The sequence below is a fragment of the Giraffa tippelskirchi genome, chromosome 3, assembly GCF_054371585.1.
Source record: "Giraffa tippelskirchi isolate mGirTip1 chromosome 3, T2T-mGirTip1v1.2.pri, whole genome shotgun sequence".
NCBI lineage: Eukaryota > Metazoa > Chordata > Mammalia > Artiodactyla > Giraffidae > Giraffa > Giraffa tippelskirchi.
In genome coordinates, this window is record NC_137277.1 from 187,515,127 (window position 1) to 187,530,061 (window position 14,935).

Here is a 14,935-nt window from a genome sequence, read left to right on the forward strand (position 1 = left end):
AAAGGACTGGAAAGAACATGGACCCCATCCCTACTTCCCTTCTGTCTTTTCAATTTTCCGGCGGGGGGCGGGGAGGTGGGATGAGGGTGAGGCATGGCCTGCAGTTCCCCCTTAATTCTGATCTCTCTTGACTGAGGTGAGAGTCTTGGCGGGAAAACAGGTCCCAGCACGGTTGATCCTCAGCACTCAGGCCTGCACATCTCAGATCGCCCAGCAGTGGATGTAAGCATGGCTGAAGGCCCCGTGTCTTATGTCTTGTCTTTAATGAAATGAGTCCCCATGGCTGGGAAAATGGAGGTGGAAGCCATTTGTTAAGCACACAGAAGGTGCTCAATAAATATATTGAGTAAGTGAATACAAGACCTGGAGGCTTCCCTCATGGTTCAGTGGTACAGAGTCCATCTGCCAACCCAAGAGACATGGGTTTGATCCTTGACCCTGGAAGATCGCACATGCCTTGGAGCAGCTAAGCCCCTGGAGCCTGAGCTCCACAGCCTGGGAGCTGGCCACACAGCTACTGAAGCCCGCCGCCCCAGAGCCTGTTTCCACAACAAGAGAAGCCCGCACACTGCAGCTAGAGAAAAGCCAGGGCAGCAGGACCCAGCAGAGCCAAAAATAAAAATGTTAACAACAAAAAATGAATGCAAGACTTCAATCCTCCCTAAATCTTCTCTGTGAAATGGGCCTCGCGCTGCCGCTGATCTTGGAGGGTAGATGCGTTGGAGGTTTGTCTCTACCCCTTCGGCAACCTCAGTTTCTCCACTTACTAGAGCAGCGTGTGAGGTCCAGAGGTCTCAACGATTCCCTCTGAAGCCAACGTTCTGCGTGACCCAGGCCTGCCAAGCACGCCCCCACCCATGGTCCCCCCACGGCTCCAGCCTGTAGATGCAGGGCCTGCGTCCTCTGTTCACCTAGAAGGGTTGTCCCTTGGAGGCGAGTCTAGTGTGTTGTGGGGCCTGGCGCTGCTCGGGTGTCCTCAGTGTTGCTGCTGCTGCTGCTCCCGCGCTTGTGACCTCGGGCTCATCTCTTCCTGTCTCTGCGCCCCGGGGGTCAGGTTGAGGTCATCTCTGGGGCCCCTTCCTGCCCGGGTTTGCACTCCAGCCCCGACGCCACCTGTCCCCTGCTGCCTTCTATCTACTTCTCCTTTAGACCTTGCCCTGAGGGTGAGGTTGAGAATGGAAAGCAAGTTGCCGGGTCCAGGGAGGATGTCGGGGGGCCGCTAGCCGGCTGGAGGATGGGGGGACCAGTGCGCGGCCGCGGTCAGGACGCAGGCCAGGTGCCTGGGTGCGGAGGATGCGCGCGCGGGCACGGCTTCCTCACCCCTCTAAACCCGGGGGGCCTTCCCCTTCCTCCCCACCCCTGCAGACGCGGGCTTAAGGCGTGGGCTCCGCGTCCGCGTCTATCCCACTTGCCCCAGAAGTTGCCCCCTCTTCCCTGGGGGAGTGGGGGAGCAGAGACTGTCGTCTGGACCGCGGGGTCCCCTCCCGGCCCTGCCAGTCGAGCGGTGGAACCTTGAGCTGGTTCCACGGCTAGTCCTACCCCTCTCGGGTTCTCAGTTTCCCGACCTGTAAAGCGGGGCGCAGAGCGCCCGCCTCCGGGACCTGTTGTCGGGTGGAGTGGGGAGGCCGGGTGGGGACCTCCGCCGCGCCCGCAGCCCCGGCTCCGCAGTGAGGGGGGAGCTCGCCGGGAAGGAGGCTCCGCGGTCACGTGACGCCCCCCTCCCCCCCCCGAACTGCGGCGGCGGCGGCGGCGGCGGCGATCGCGGAGTCGCGTCTGAGCAGAGCTGCAGCGGCAGCCGCGGGCACCGGAGCGCCGAGCCCAGGACGCCCCCGGCCCAGGCCCGCGGGTGAGTGCGCCGCGCCCGGTGGACACGGCCCTGGAAAGGGGAAGGGATGGAGGTGGCCCGGGCTCCTGGCGCGGGCGGGCTGGGCAGGGGGTTGGGGGCCACCGGCGAGGACCCGGGGGGCCGGGGTGGGGGGAGCGGCCGGGAAGGGGCGCAGGCAGGGGACGGAAGGGCAGGCCTGGGGTGAGCCGGCTCAGCCCCCTGCCTCCCGGGATGCGTCCAGGCCGCGGCTGGTGGGGGGGCTGGGGTCCCACCCCCCTGCGTAGGTGGGGGGGTCAGTGTTCCGCTCACCCTGGGGAGGGGGCGCAGAGAAGTGGGTGCGTTCTCTCGATCCCTAAGGAGGGGCCCGCCCAGCCCCGACACCCCCAGGGGGAGGCGCGCCGGTCCTCAGAGGAGGGAAGTGGGGGTCCGACGACCCCGAACTGAGGGGGCAATGATGTCCTGGCTTCGCCCCCGAACCCCAACCCCGTCCCCAACCCGCCGCGGAGCAGGGCACCCGCGTCACGCAGTCGGGCGCCCCCTCGTCGCCTCCCCTGGCTCCGCAGGATCTGAGGACTCGGTGGGAATCCACAGGGTGGGAATCCACAGGGCGGTCCCCCGCGCCCCGCAGGCGCTTTGGTGCCAGCCGTGGGGCGCCAGGGCTTGGGGAAGATCTGTGTTCACACACGCGCGCGCGCATCGAGACACCAGCTCAGGGGGTGCACGCCCGCCCTCTGGGCTAGTGAGATCTGTGCGTGACCCCGAGTTTTTGTCGGGGGTCCTTCCGCGAGCCAGGGGGTGGGACCCAGAAGGACACTCCACCCTTCATACAGTGGCGTCTGTCCCGTCCTGTATCCCCCTTCTCCAAAGTCAGAGGCCAGAAGGAGGGAGCCCTGGGAGAAGCTGGGTCTGAACGGAGCAGGGAAGTGAAGGAAGGGGTAGCATTTCCTCCCCAGGCTCCTAGTCCATCCACCCTGCCCGGGGGCTGTGGTCCCTCCTTGCCCATGGGGCGGGGAAGAAGAAGCTGGAGCAGGCGGGTGGCCCTGAGTTTCCCAAGCTACTGAGACAGAAACCGGCAACAGGGTCCCCTGAATAGGGGGAAGGCAGCAGCTGAGAAGGGAGTCAGTGGTCATGCCCAGCGCGCCCGGAGACGCCCCCGATTCCTCCATCTGGGACCTCAGTCCGAGGCCCCCTTCCTTGGCAGTTGGAGGGTCTAGGGGAAGCAGAGGGAGAATATTAATGGCCTCGGAAAGGATTTCAGGGTCACGATTAATTCTCAAGTGGCAGAGTGTCTTCCCCACCCACAGCAATATTGTTAAGGCGGGGAACTGGGGTCTCCATTCCACAGGTGAGGAAACTGAGGCTCAGAGAGACCAACTGAACCCCCCAAGGTCACAGAGCTGTCTCTGGCTGGCCTAGCATCAGTTCTCTGACTCCCAGTCCAGGCGGAGCGCCACAGTGGTGGCGAGGCAGGGTGGCTCCCAGGTGATCTGCTCTCCCGTGCTGCCTGGGGGAGGGGGAAGGTGCATCTGGATGGGGGAGGGGAAGCTGGGTCAGGTCCAGGAGGACCTCACCTTTCTTCAGGGTCCAGAACTTCTCCGCTTCCCAGAGCTCTCCGCCGCCCCTGGCTGCAGCCATGAATGTGAGCGTCCCCCTCCCGGGACCCTCCCAGCTCTCACCTCTCCCTCCTGGGTGCCTGGGTGTGTCTCCAGAGACCTCAGCCTTCTCCTGTGCTGGGTGCCTGCCTGGCAGGGGTCTCCAGAGACCTCCCTCTATCCACCCTCTACCCGCTGTGAGACACATCCTTCCTTTGGCCTCTGGTCTTGGCTGGGCTGTCTCTGCTGTTCGGGCCTCACCGCCGCCCCCAAGCAGGATCAGTACAAGCCTGGGGTACGGGAACCCCGAGATCCCGCTCCACCTCCCTCTCCCCTGGCTCCACCCCTGCCCACTGTCCTGTTCCAGATCCGGAGGCCCTGCACGGTGCCCCCGGGGCAGGTCTGCTTCCCACACCACCTGTCGGTCTGTGGAGGCCTTTGTCCTGGCTGTCAGACACCGACTGGCTGCCACCCGGCTGCACACACAGCCAAGACCTGGGCACAGCCAGACACAGGTGCCAACACGCTCCAATTCACAGATACCCGAGAGCCAGACGCAGGCGGGTGGGCCCCACACACGTGGGCCGAGATCCCCGCCTCTCAGTCTGACATGCACCGCAGCCAGAGAGCCAGGCCGTCCAGACGTGCAGAGGAGGGTGTTGACGGCCAGGAGAGGCTCCTCCGGAGGCCTCATCGGGCAGATAACGACCCCGTTATCTCCTCCAGGGCACACGCATGGTGCACACGCAGGAATGAGCACACCCTTAGGAGGGAACCTGGCAGATAGGCATGGGAACACACCCACACCCCGGCCCCCGTGGGGGTTCACACGCGTGCATGTCATCAGCTTCCAGCACGGGGGACGTGAACTGGGTACCACCCCGGCAGGCAGACGCCCCAGCCCGGCCTCAGCCCTGTCGTCTTCCCTCTTTTCTGGTTCACGCGAGCCCGGGTCGGCCGACCCTGAGAATCTTGAGAAACCAGCTGGTGTGGCCCCCTCAGTGGGCCTTCTTCTCCTGACCCTCTTCCCCTCAAACACATCCTCCGGGGCCAGAGGAGCCTCTCTCTGAGCTGCCCCTGGACGTGCTGCTCCCCAGGGCCCCTCCCAAGGCAGGATACCCCGCAGTGCAGGCTCCAGGCAGCCCTGGGGTCCCCTTTCTTCTGCCAGTTTTCCAGGAGACCGGCCAAGTCCTTCTTTCTGCTTTGCCCTCCCCGCAAGGCTGGGGGCCGTCTGGGATGAAGGGAGAGGAGTTCTCTGGCTTGTCCTCTACTCACCTCTGCCTGTCTGGGTCCTGGCACCCTGGCTGGGCCTCTGGGAGCCTGGCATCCCTGGGAGGCAGCTGCTGAGAGGTGCTTCTAGGGCTTGGATGTCTGCAGAGCAGGCTGATGTAGGCGGAGGGCAGCAAGGGACTCTGGGCTTTGCCCTGCTCACTTGGGCGCTCACCCGGGGCTTGCCAGGGCCTGGCTCTGAGTCTGGGCCTGGTCCTGCCTCTGGCCGGCCGTGTGGCTTCCCCTCTCTGGGCCCATCTCCAGCTCCGAGAGGCAGCTCCGCCTGGCGAGGGAGTGTGAGGTGTGTGTGAGATGGCAGCCCTGTGCGGATGAGGAAAGAAACTTTGACTCTGCTGGGTAGAGTGCAGGGCAGGCGAGGACCCCTGGCTAAGGACCTCCGGCAGGTGGAAAACTCTGGGTCCACTCTAGGTCAGGCGGGGGTTGACAGTCCAAGGATTTCCCAGGGCGCCCACCCTGGGGTCACAGAGGGGGACCCGAGGGCAGGGGGCTGCTGGTGTAGTTTCCATTGTGGATGTTTTTCTGCCCCCTTATGTGCTCTATTTTTAGGGCTGCAGGCTTGTACAGGCAGTGACTCAGAGAGGAAGGGAGAAGAGGCAGAGGGGTGTCTGTGGGGAGACACCTCAAATCAGAGGGGTTCTGCTGGGGCACCAACCTTCTCCCACTGGCAGAGAGGAGTCCAACCTGTGATGCTCTTGCTGTGTGCTGGCACAAGGGCTGGGCCCTCGTTTTCACACTCACAAAGTGTGTATTGAGTGCGCTGAGTGTGTAGTGTGTCCTGGGGTCGGTAACCGACATGAGCTGCGTGTGGCATCCTTTGGTCCCTGACACAGCCCAGGGTGGTGCTCTTGGGGCCACAGCTCAGACGAGAAAGTGAGGCTTGAGGAGGTGAAATGACCCGCCCACTCCTCTAGTAAATACCCCTGCCAGCCTGGGGCCACCGCCCTGGGGCCCCCTTTGGGAAGAAGACCTAAGTTAAAAATCTGACTTTGCCACCGACTAACCACCCAACTGGGGACCCATTACCCCATCTCTTTGAGCCTGTTTCTTTCTTTTTTTTTTTTTTTCGGCTGGGCTGGGTCTCCATTGCTGCTCTGGCTTTTTTCTAGTTGCAGCGAGCGGGGGCTACTCTCTCTAGCTGCAGAGCTGGGGCTGCTCACTGCGGGGGCTTCTTTTGCTGCAGAGCACAGGCTCTAGGCACGCGTGGGCTTTGGTCCTTGTGGTTCGCAGGCTCCAGAGCACAGGCTCAGTAGCTGTGGCTCCGCAGCACGTGGGATTTTCCTGGACCAGGGATAGAACCTGTGTCTCCTACATTGGCAGGCAGGTTCTTTACCACTGAGCCACCAGGGAAACCCTCTTCTTTTTTTTTATTTAACTTTTTATTTTGCATTAGAATATAGCTGATTAACAATGTTATGATAGTCTCAGGTAAACAGTGAAGGGACTCAGTCATACGCATACTGGAAAAGGAAATGGCAACCCACTCCAATATCCTTGCCTGAAGAATCCCATGGACAGGGGAGCCTGGTGGGCTATGGTCCACAGGGTTGCAAAGAGTCAGACACAACAGAAGCGACTTAGCATGCTTGTGTACATATACATGTAAACATTCGCCCCCAAACTCCCCTCCCGTCCACTCCGTCATGTAACACTGAGCAGAATACCATGGGCTATACAGGAGGTCCCTGTTGATTATCCATTTAAATATTATCCATACAGCAGTGTGTACATGAGACTCTGTTTCTTTATAAAGTGAAGATCACCCATTTTATGTATCTGATGGGGTTGTTTTGAGGGTTAAGATTAATGTAGGCAAACACCCAGGGCAGTGCCCAGCTTGTCATGGACATTTTTGGGGGACTCAGAGGAAATGGGCTGGGAGTGGCCAGGAATTCAGTTTCTGCTGTGTGACTCTGCACAAGTCACTGACTCTCTTGGCGCCTCATTTCCGTCTTCACAGGACAGGAGTGATAAGGCCTGGTTTCCCTGCCTACCTGGGGGTGTTGTTTATGCAGATCGGACACGATGGCTGGGAGCTGCTCTGAAAAGCACAGAGCTGCGCTCAGGAGATATGAATGCACAGAAGGAAAAACAAAGCCTAGAAATATACGGAGAAAAATAATTAGAAAAAGAAACTTCAAATATTTTATTGCAGCAAGAAAAAAATAAGCCTTGTATTTAATGTTTGGCGGGGAGGGATGGTGGGCCGTGGGAATTGTTTCCACGATCTCACATTTCCAAGGCCTTACCCTTGTCCTGTGAGATGAGTAGGTTTCCCCCTTGGGGAGTCAGCCTGGCACCTAGTAGGTGGCCATGGTGGCTGTGAGTGGAGTTACTGACTGCTACAGCGTGAGAAGTGGCAATCAGGACACCGGCCTGGCTTCACTGCAAGGTGTGTGTGGGGGTGAGTTGGAGTCAGCTTCTCAAGGGCCTTGAATACCAAGCTGAGGAATCTTCTCTGCAAGCCAGTGGGAAGACCACTGGGGGACTGACTGAGCCTCCTGTGGGCAGGCCTGGGGTAGGAGCTAGCCCGGCCCGGTTCTCTGCCCTGCGCGCCTGCCGGGTGAGCATGCCTTCCTTGCCTAGTTCCCTGGGTCCCCTTTCCCTCCTGTATGCAAAGGAGAGAGCTCCAGCATCTTCCATCCCAGCAACACGAGAGAGGACCAAGGCACCAACCAGTCAGTCAACTAGGGGCCATCACCTGTGCTGGAAACCAGGAGACCCATGTCCCCCTCTGACCTCATCCCACTAGCGGTGTGATCCCGGGCAGTGCTGGCCTCTGAGCCTGCCTTTCCATCGCTGCAGTGGGTGGGTGCGTTTCTGCCTTTGTACCGTAGCTCGAGTGAGGCGGAGCTGGTGACCGTGCTGTGAGCCTCAAGTGTGCCGTGTCGCTACGCATTCCCCAGGCCCCCCTGAGAATCTGGGGGTGCTGGGATCCGCGGGGGACTGTGGGTGAGAACAGACTCCTCGTAGCCACATGCCTGCCGCAGCCAGGCTGGTGGGGGAGTGGGCAGGTGAGGCAGGTGGGCTCAGCCTCTGCTCGGCCCCAAGTCTGCAAGGGAGAGACGCCCCATCCCCACTCAGAGGCAAGCCCTTCCCAAGACCCCGCTCCTCTGAGCTGGGACTTTGGGGAGTGGGTGGAGAGTGACCTTGGGGACTTCTCTCTGCTTGCATCAGAACTGTTGGGGCCGCTGCAGCTCCTCTGTTTGGGAGGGGCTGCAGATCGGGACCCAAGCTGATGGCAGGCCCGCCTCCCACGCTGCTGCCTCATCCCCACCTTGGGGGTCCAGAGAGAGGCCACCCACCCCAGCGCCACCCACTCCAGCAGCCTAATGATAGCCCAGGCAGTGGGCTACAGATGCTGGGGGGCTGAAGCTCTGCGTCAGTGGGCTCCAGCCTGGCCCAGTTTACCACTGCCTCCACCTAAGATGTGGGAGCTTTTCCAGGTGCATGGGGTGCCCTTACGGCCCCTTTCCCAGGGCTTCAAACCCCCCAGAAACAGGATGGCAGAGCCTCCTGGGACAAAGCACTCACCTGTCTCAGTCGCAGCCAGGGCCCCAGACCTCCCTGGCTGGAGAGGTGTGGCTCCCCCTGGTCCTCTGAGGGGCAGAGAAACCTGAGACCCTTGTTCCCCACCCCTGTCCCCAGCTGCACCGCTGGGGTCTGCCCTGTGTTTGTTAGCCAGTGGGGGAGCTGGCTGGCTAAGGGATTCCGGAGCATTCCTGGGGGGGGGCAGAATGGGGGATGAGTGATGACGGACAATGTGGGGCCTTCACTGAGTACTCACGGTCTGCTGGGCCCTGTGCCGAGCACTTTCCATGGATCTGTCTCATTCATTCCTTAGAGCCACCCTCATTAGACCCACTGAAGCTCAGAGAGGTTAAACAGCCTGCCCAAGGTCACCCAGCTGGCGTGTGGCTGGAGCTGGGACTTGAATTAAAGGCTGTTGGATTCCGTTTTTAGCGATTTTGGTGTACTGCATGCAGAATTCGATGGAGAGGGGACTTGAGGCCTAGTTCTGGGCAGGGGGTGGGGTGGGGCTCAAACCCTGGGGCTGCCCCACACCTTCCGGACCTAGCCCTGAACCTCCCGGCCCCCTCCCATGCCCTGCCTTTTCCCTTCTGTCTGTGAGGCTCAGCATCCCGGGCTAGCTTGGGAGAAGAGGACGACTGGGGAGATTTGTTTGCAGAGGTTCCCAGGGACGTCCAATCCCACAGACCCTGGATTCTCCTGCACACTCCCACCTCTGTCTACATCAACTCCCAGCTCAGAAACTGAGAAATCCTCAGCATCAGAGCTGGAGGGGAGCCCATGGAGATCTGTTGGTCCAACCCCCTCGTTCTACAGATAATAATTATGATGATTGCAGCCGATGGTGGCAATTCACAAAGGGCTTTCACATCTGGGCTGCCTCCGACATGCGTGCGCCAGGACCCTCAGGGGCTTCTGTTAGCTCCTTACTGTGTGGCCAAGGAAACTGGGGTTCAGGGAGAGGAAGAGATGGACTCCACCGCCAGTTCTGGCTTCCCCAGAGCCCACCACACTGTCTCGTGTCCCCTGAGACCCACAGCCCACGTGGTGCACTGTGGACAGTGTGTGGGGGGTGGATTTTCTAGGGGGGAGGTCCTGCTTCTGCGAGGTCAGCGTGGGCCCGAGGCAGGTATCAGGTGTGGCTCAGGGATTCTCAGTGATGCCCGCCCTCCTCCGTGTTCAGGGGAACACACACCGTCTCTCTGGGCAGAGAGTGTACGTTGAGGGCAGAGCTGTTTTCTAGGGACCTCTCCAGGCGGCCCCCCCTTAATGAGATGGAGCAGGCAACTCGGAGAGCCCTCCTTTCATGGAGAAGGGAGCTGGGGGCCAGAGGGCTGGGAACCTGCCCACGGTCCCGCTAACAGTGGCAGAGCTGGACCCAGGTCCTCCTGACAGTTCCCTATGTGGCTGTGCTGATGCAAGTCCCGGGAACAGGACTAAAGACAGCCCGTACTTATTGGGCGCCTACTGTGTGCCAGGGTTGAGCGCTTTACACTGAATTCTCAGAACAACCCTCTGAGGTAAGTATTGACACTATCATTCTTTTTTTTTTTTTAATTTAAAGAGTATGGTCTCCCAAGCATTCATTCAATAGACTGTACTGTTCATATTTGGAGTTTTAAAACAATTTTTTAAAATTAATTAATTTATTTTAATTGGAGGCTAATTACTTTACAATATTGTAGTGGTTTTTGCCGTACATTGACATGAATGACACTATCATTCTCGTTGCTGTTGTTGATCAGTTGCTGAGTCGTGTCTGACTCTTTGCAAACCCCCATTCTTCTCATCACCGTCCCCTTTTATAGATGAGGATGCTGAGGCTTTGAGAGGTTATGAAAATGGTCCAAAGTCACAAACTAGGAAGTGACAGAGGCAAGAATTCAAAGTCAGGTCCACCTGACTCCCAGCCCACACTGATGTCAACCCCTGTATGTATTACGATAGAAATAGAATTTATTTTGTCCTTCCTTTTGTTCATTGCCAACCTAGGACCCCATTCTTTCCCTGAACATTGATGGAGCGCCTTCTATGCCACGGAGACCAGAGAGCTCATCTGGGGTCGGAGGCTGGGGTTTGAGGGCCAGAGGTTAGGCAGTGAAGAAGGGGGGGTCTCCAGACCCTTCTAAGCCAAGGATGGCTGCCCTCCCCCTCCAACTGCCCCCATGCCAGCCACAGACCACATGTTGGTAACCTCTTTCTCTGCCCATCATTTTGCCCATGGTGTATGCTGTAGCCTGATTTTCCCTTGTGAGAAATGGAGGTATGACTCAGCAGGAGCTCCTGCATTTCATACACCTCCAGGAAGACTCTGTGGGCAACAGCAAGGGCAACCACCACCATGCTAACTCTTTGTGGGCACAAGCCGCCATGGTGAATCCGGTGTCTCTGGATGCACCACCTTGTTTGATGCTCACCATCACCTTGTGAGCCAGGAGCTGGTATACGCCCACTTTCCAGATGTGGGAACTGAGGCTTACTCAGGACAGGGCTGGAACCCCACTCTGTCAGACTCTTAGGCCTATGTCCTTATCCCTGGCTCACATTGCCCTGCTCTGGCTCCAGGCTCTGTGCCCAGGCTGTGTGGTTGTGCATTTAGAAGCCTGGTTCCTAGAAGGCAAGCTTCGGCCAAATGCATGTTGAGTGTGCCTTGGGAAGTGCTTTGTGGGGCTAATGCTTGTGAAGAAGAGACTGGGTTTTTTTTTCTGTGAGGGACATGGGACCCCATGCAACCACCCCACCTGCCCCCTGAGGTAGAAGAGGCTTTCAGGCGTCCGGGGTGTCAGGGCAGGGTGGCGTGTGCTGTCTGAAGGGCTTTCTTCTTGGCTGAAATGTCCCTGAGACTGACTCAGAGCTGAGTCACCTTGGGGATGGGGGGGTAGGGGGGGAGAGGTCTTTTTTTTTTTTTTCTATGTGACTTGGGTCTTAACTGGGGCTTCCCTGGTAGCTCAGATGGTAAAGCATCTGCCTGCAATGCAGAAGACCCGGGTTCGATCCCTGGGTCGGGAAGATCCCCTGGAGAAGGAAATAGCAACCCACTCCAGTACTCTTGCCTGGAGAATCCCATGGACAGAGGAGTCCTTGGGGTCCCAAAGAAAGGCATGTGGGATGTGGGATCTAGCTCCCTGACCAGAGATCAAACCTGGCCCCCTGCACTGGGAGCTTGCAGTCCTAGACATGGGCCACCAGCGAAGGCTCAGCCTTAGGGGACCTTCACAGCTACTTCTACTTCCCTGGCCCTTGGGCAAGCCACTTAGCCTCTCCAAAGGTCTGTTTCCTGGTCTGTGAACTGGGGATAGGGTGGTCATGAGGACTGAACTAATAAGAGTGCCGGGCACATGGCCTCAGCGACTAGCAGCGGCTCTTACGAGCTGGGATGCGCCGTGTGATGGGGCCTATAGTCTCCAGGGATGGCAGAAGAGAACTGGATCTGCTCTATGGGCCGGCCTCAGTTTCCCCATCAGCCATGGCTGACATAAAACTCTTGCATAACCAGCCTCAGGGGGCTCTTGTGATCACAGAGGTCCCGGAGCGCATCGGTGCGTCTCCATGATCTGCACACCCAGGGATCGGCTCCCGGGGGGGGGGGGGGGGGCGGGGCGCGAGGGGGCGGCGGGAACACGGTGGGCGGCGGCACAGGTGCCACCATTGTGGCTCGCAGGTGTGTTATTGTGGGCCGGAAAAGGCGCTGGCAGTTCGAGCCGGGGATTAGAGAGAAAAGCGGGTTCGGGGGCCGCCTCCGCTCACGGGGAGCAGAGGAGGGCGCGGGTAAGCGGCGCGCGGAGCGGGGTGCAGGGCGCATCCTCCAGGCTCCCTCGGGTCCCCGCCCTCCCCGGAAGAGATGCCCGGGGCGCTGTCCCTGGTCCTGGAGTCTGCCCGTTTCCGTGGTGGCCAGTGGAGGGCGCCCGGGACCGTGCAGGGCGCCCGGGACCGCGGCGGACGCGTGCTTTATTTTCCTGGAATGGTATTCCCAGATAATAAGCCTACCCACACACACAGTTTAAAAAAACCAAAGGACAAACTGCCCTCAGAGAAGTAAAAGCCCTCACTTCCATAGATAAAGACTCTGGCATGATCACACCAGAGGACCTAATGAATTAACCAAATGCTTGCTTCTGCTTGTATATTAAACAAACAAAAAACCCTTTAAATTTAAGGGTAGAAAATCTTATTGTGGTGCCTGACTTTTAGTTCAGAATGGCTCCAGTTGTTACATCTCTGAAAGACTCAGTATGTATTAAAGCCACACTAAAATATTCATATGTAAACCAGAGTTAAGTCATAGGATGGGATAAATGGGTCTTTCCCCCAAGCGAATGTCTGGGGGAATCTCTGATGCGCGACAAGTCTCTTTGGGTGGGACTCTCCCCGACATAACTTTGCTGGCCCTCACACACTGAATGACAGAGATGATTCTAGTAATCGCTGAGGGCCATGGTGGCTCAGTGGTAAAAATCTACTTGCCAATGCAGGAGACGTGGGTTCAATCCTTGGGTTGGGAAGATCCCCTGGGGAAGGAAATGGAAACCCAATCCAATATTTTTGCCTGGGAAATCTCACGGATAGAGGAGCCTGGCAGGCTATACAGTCCATGGTGTCACAGAAGAGTCAGACACAGCTTAGCGACTAAATGACAACAACGAAAACCACCCTCACCTCTTTCCCTAATGCTCTCTGGGGACAGAGTCACCCCCACTGAGAACCACTGCCAAAGTGGGGGCCTTGGCAAGATGAAGAGGGGTTCACAGAGTCCCTGACTGGCAGAGTGGGAGCATGGGACCTTAAGGAATTTCAAGGCATCCCATCCCCCATCATACAGATGGACCAATGGAGGCCCAAGGTGGGAAGAGTCTGTGCTAGAAAACACGAGTGACCAGCAGAGCCAGGGGCCCCAACCCAGGCCTCTTGCCCCCCACACCCCGGTACAGGGCTCAGTCCGCCCAGATGCCCCAGGGGGAGCTCTGAACATAAGCCATCTCCCTTCCAGTTCAACTAACCTACTTCCGAACAAGGGCGGGGAGGGCCATGCTCTTAGCAGGGGGCGGGACAGACAGGCTGGGCGGATCCAGCCTGTAATGTGTGAGAGGGTGTCTTGGCTTCCCCTCTCCTTAGGGAGGCAGTAGTTCACACCACTAGATCTCTACCTTTATTTCTTCCCAATAGTTGGCTGAGCATTGGGGGTATGTGTGTGTGTATGTCTGTCTGTGTATACTTTGTGTGATCTAAGTGTGTGGGCCTTAGTGATTTCTGTGTATGAATCTGCTGTCATTGGTGTTTATTCATGTGTGTGTACAAACCCAGCCCTAGTCAGTAAGTGAGCACTTGCCGATTTGGGACCTGTGGGTGTGAACTTGATTTGACCTTTGCACATGTGTGTGCGTGTGGGTTTGGAGTGTAGGGGCTGATGTTCATGTGAGCATGTCTGTGTGCCTTTGACCTTGATATGATCCCTACAGACGTGAGTTGGATGTCTCTGTGCCCAGTACAAGGACAGGCAGCACATGTGACCTGCTGAGGTTTCTGCGCAGGTGTGCACAGCGGTCCACACAGACTACGTCTTGTTCATCCTCTGCCCCTACTTCCTGAACAGTGTCAGATGCATTGTGGGTATTTGAGTAGGCAGAGGTCTCAGGAACTCCCTGAATGGGATGGGAAGCTCAGAGTCAGGATGGTTGGTTCAGTAACCTCACCAGGCAGCTGCTCGGGGACAGGGTGTGAGCCAAGGCACACCCACTCCTCCCTATGTTCCCAGGGCCTGGGGACCCTCCAGGAGACTCCTTTTCCAGGAACTCGGGGTTTGCAGCATCTTGGGATTGGGTGGGTGCGGCTTGGCTAGAAAGGCCATGAGTGAAGGATGCTTCGAACCTATGAAATTCCCTCAAGGCAAATGTATTTTTCCGTGATTATGTCTCTAGTCCTGCAAAGTGAGAGTGATGAGCCAACGGAGGCCCAGAGAGGAAAATGGGTTAACACGGGAGGCTGCCTGGCCAGCAGGAAGCCCAGCACTGCCCTGCCCCCTGCTCAGGATGCTCCCTGCCTCCACCCCAGGCAGATAACCTGAATGGGAATGGCAGGGGGGCAGGGAGAGCATGGAAGGTCCCTGGGGATCCACTGGGTTTCCCTGGAGGCTTAGATGGTAAAGAATCTGCCTGCAATACAGGAGACTCAAGTTCGATCCCTGGGTTAGGAAGATGCCCCGGAGGAGGGCATGGCAACCCATTCCAGTGTTCTTGCCTGGAGGATCCCAGGGACAGAGGAGCCTGGTGGGCTACAGTCCACAGGGTCACCTAGGATCAGACGTGACTGAGCCTAGCTGGTAAGAATTGGCCCCACCAGCCCCATCTGGAGCCCAGGCCCAGAGCTTCTCTCCCCAGGAGGCTGCCCCTCCCAGGGCCCTCACATATGCCTGTGGAGTGGTGGGAAGGCAGTGCCAGAGGCAGGGGGGTGAACTTGGAGAGGGAGCTCTGCTTCCCACCACCCCTGCCTGCTTTCCTCCTCCTTCACACTGTCTGGCACCTGTTTGAACAACTTGGGTGCAATATTAGGGTGGCCCAGAAGAGGAGGCTTCTTCTGAGAAGGAGGGCCTGGTCCCTGGAGGGCAGCCTGGCTCTGGTTTCTAGGAGAGAGGCTGGAGGAAAAGGAGGAAGGCGCTCCATCTCCCTGCTCCCCCAAAGATGGCAGTGGCTTCCCCGAGCCAGTC

At 58.4% G+C, this 14,935-nt stretch overlaps 1 protein-coding gene and 1 non-coding gene across 13 annotated transcripts in view; both read left to right on the plus strand.

Moving 5' to 3' along the window:
- Positions 1 to 1,763: 1,763 nt before the first annotated feature.
- The window catches only part of RAP1GAP (RAP1 GTPase activating protein), a 71,154-nt gene continuing 57,982 nt past the window's right edge, over positions 1,764 to 14,935 (plus strand). For 9 of the 12 annotated variants that reach the window (XR_014078264.1, XR_014078265.1, XM_081574669.1 and 6 more), the window contains exon 1: positions 1,764 to 1,846. The gene's annotated coding sequence lies outside the window, so the exon portion shown is untranslated. Of the gene's footprint in view, positions 1,865 to 14,935 lie in introns of all 12 variants that reach the window. The other 3 variants (XM_081574676.1, XM_081574655.1, XM_081574679.1) reach the window with 1 other exon arrangement.
- TRNAC-GCA (transfer RNA cysteine (anticodon GCA)) lies at positions 11,173 to 11,244 on the plus strand. Its single transcript has one exon. It is a non-coding gene; the product is annotated as a tRNA-Cys (tRNA).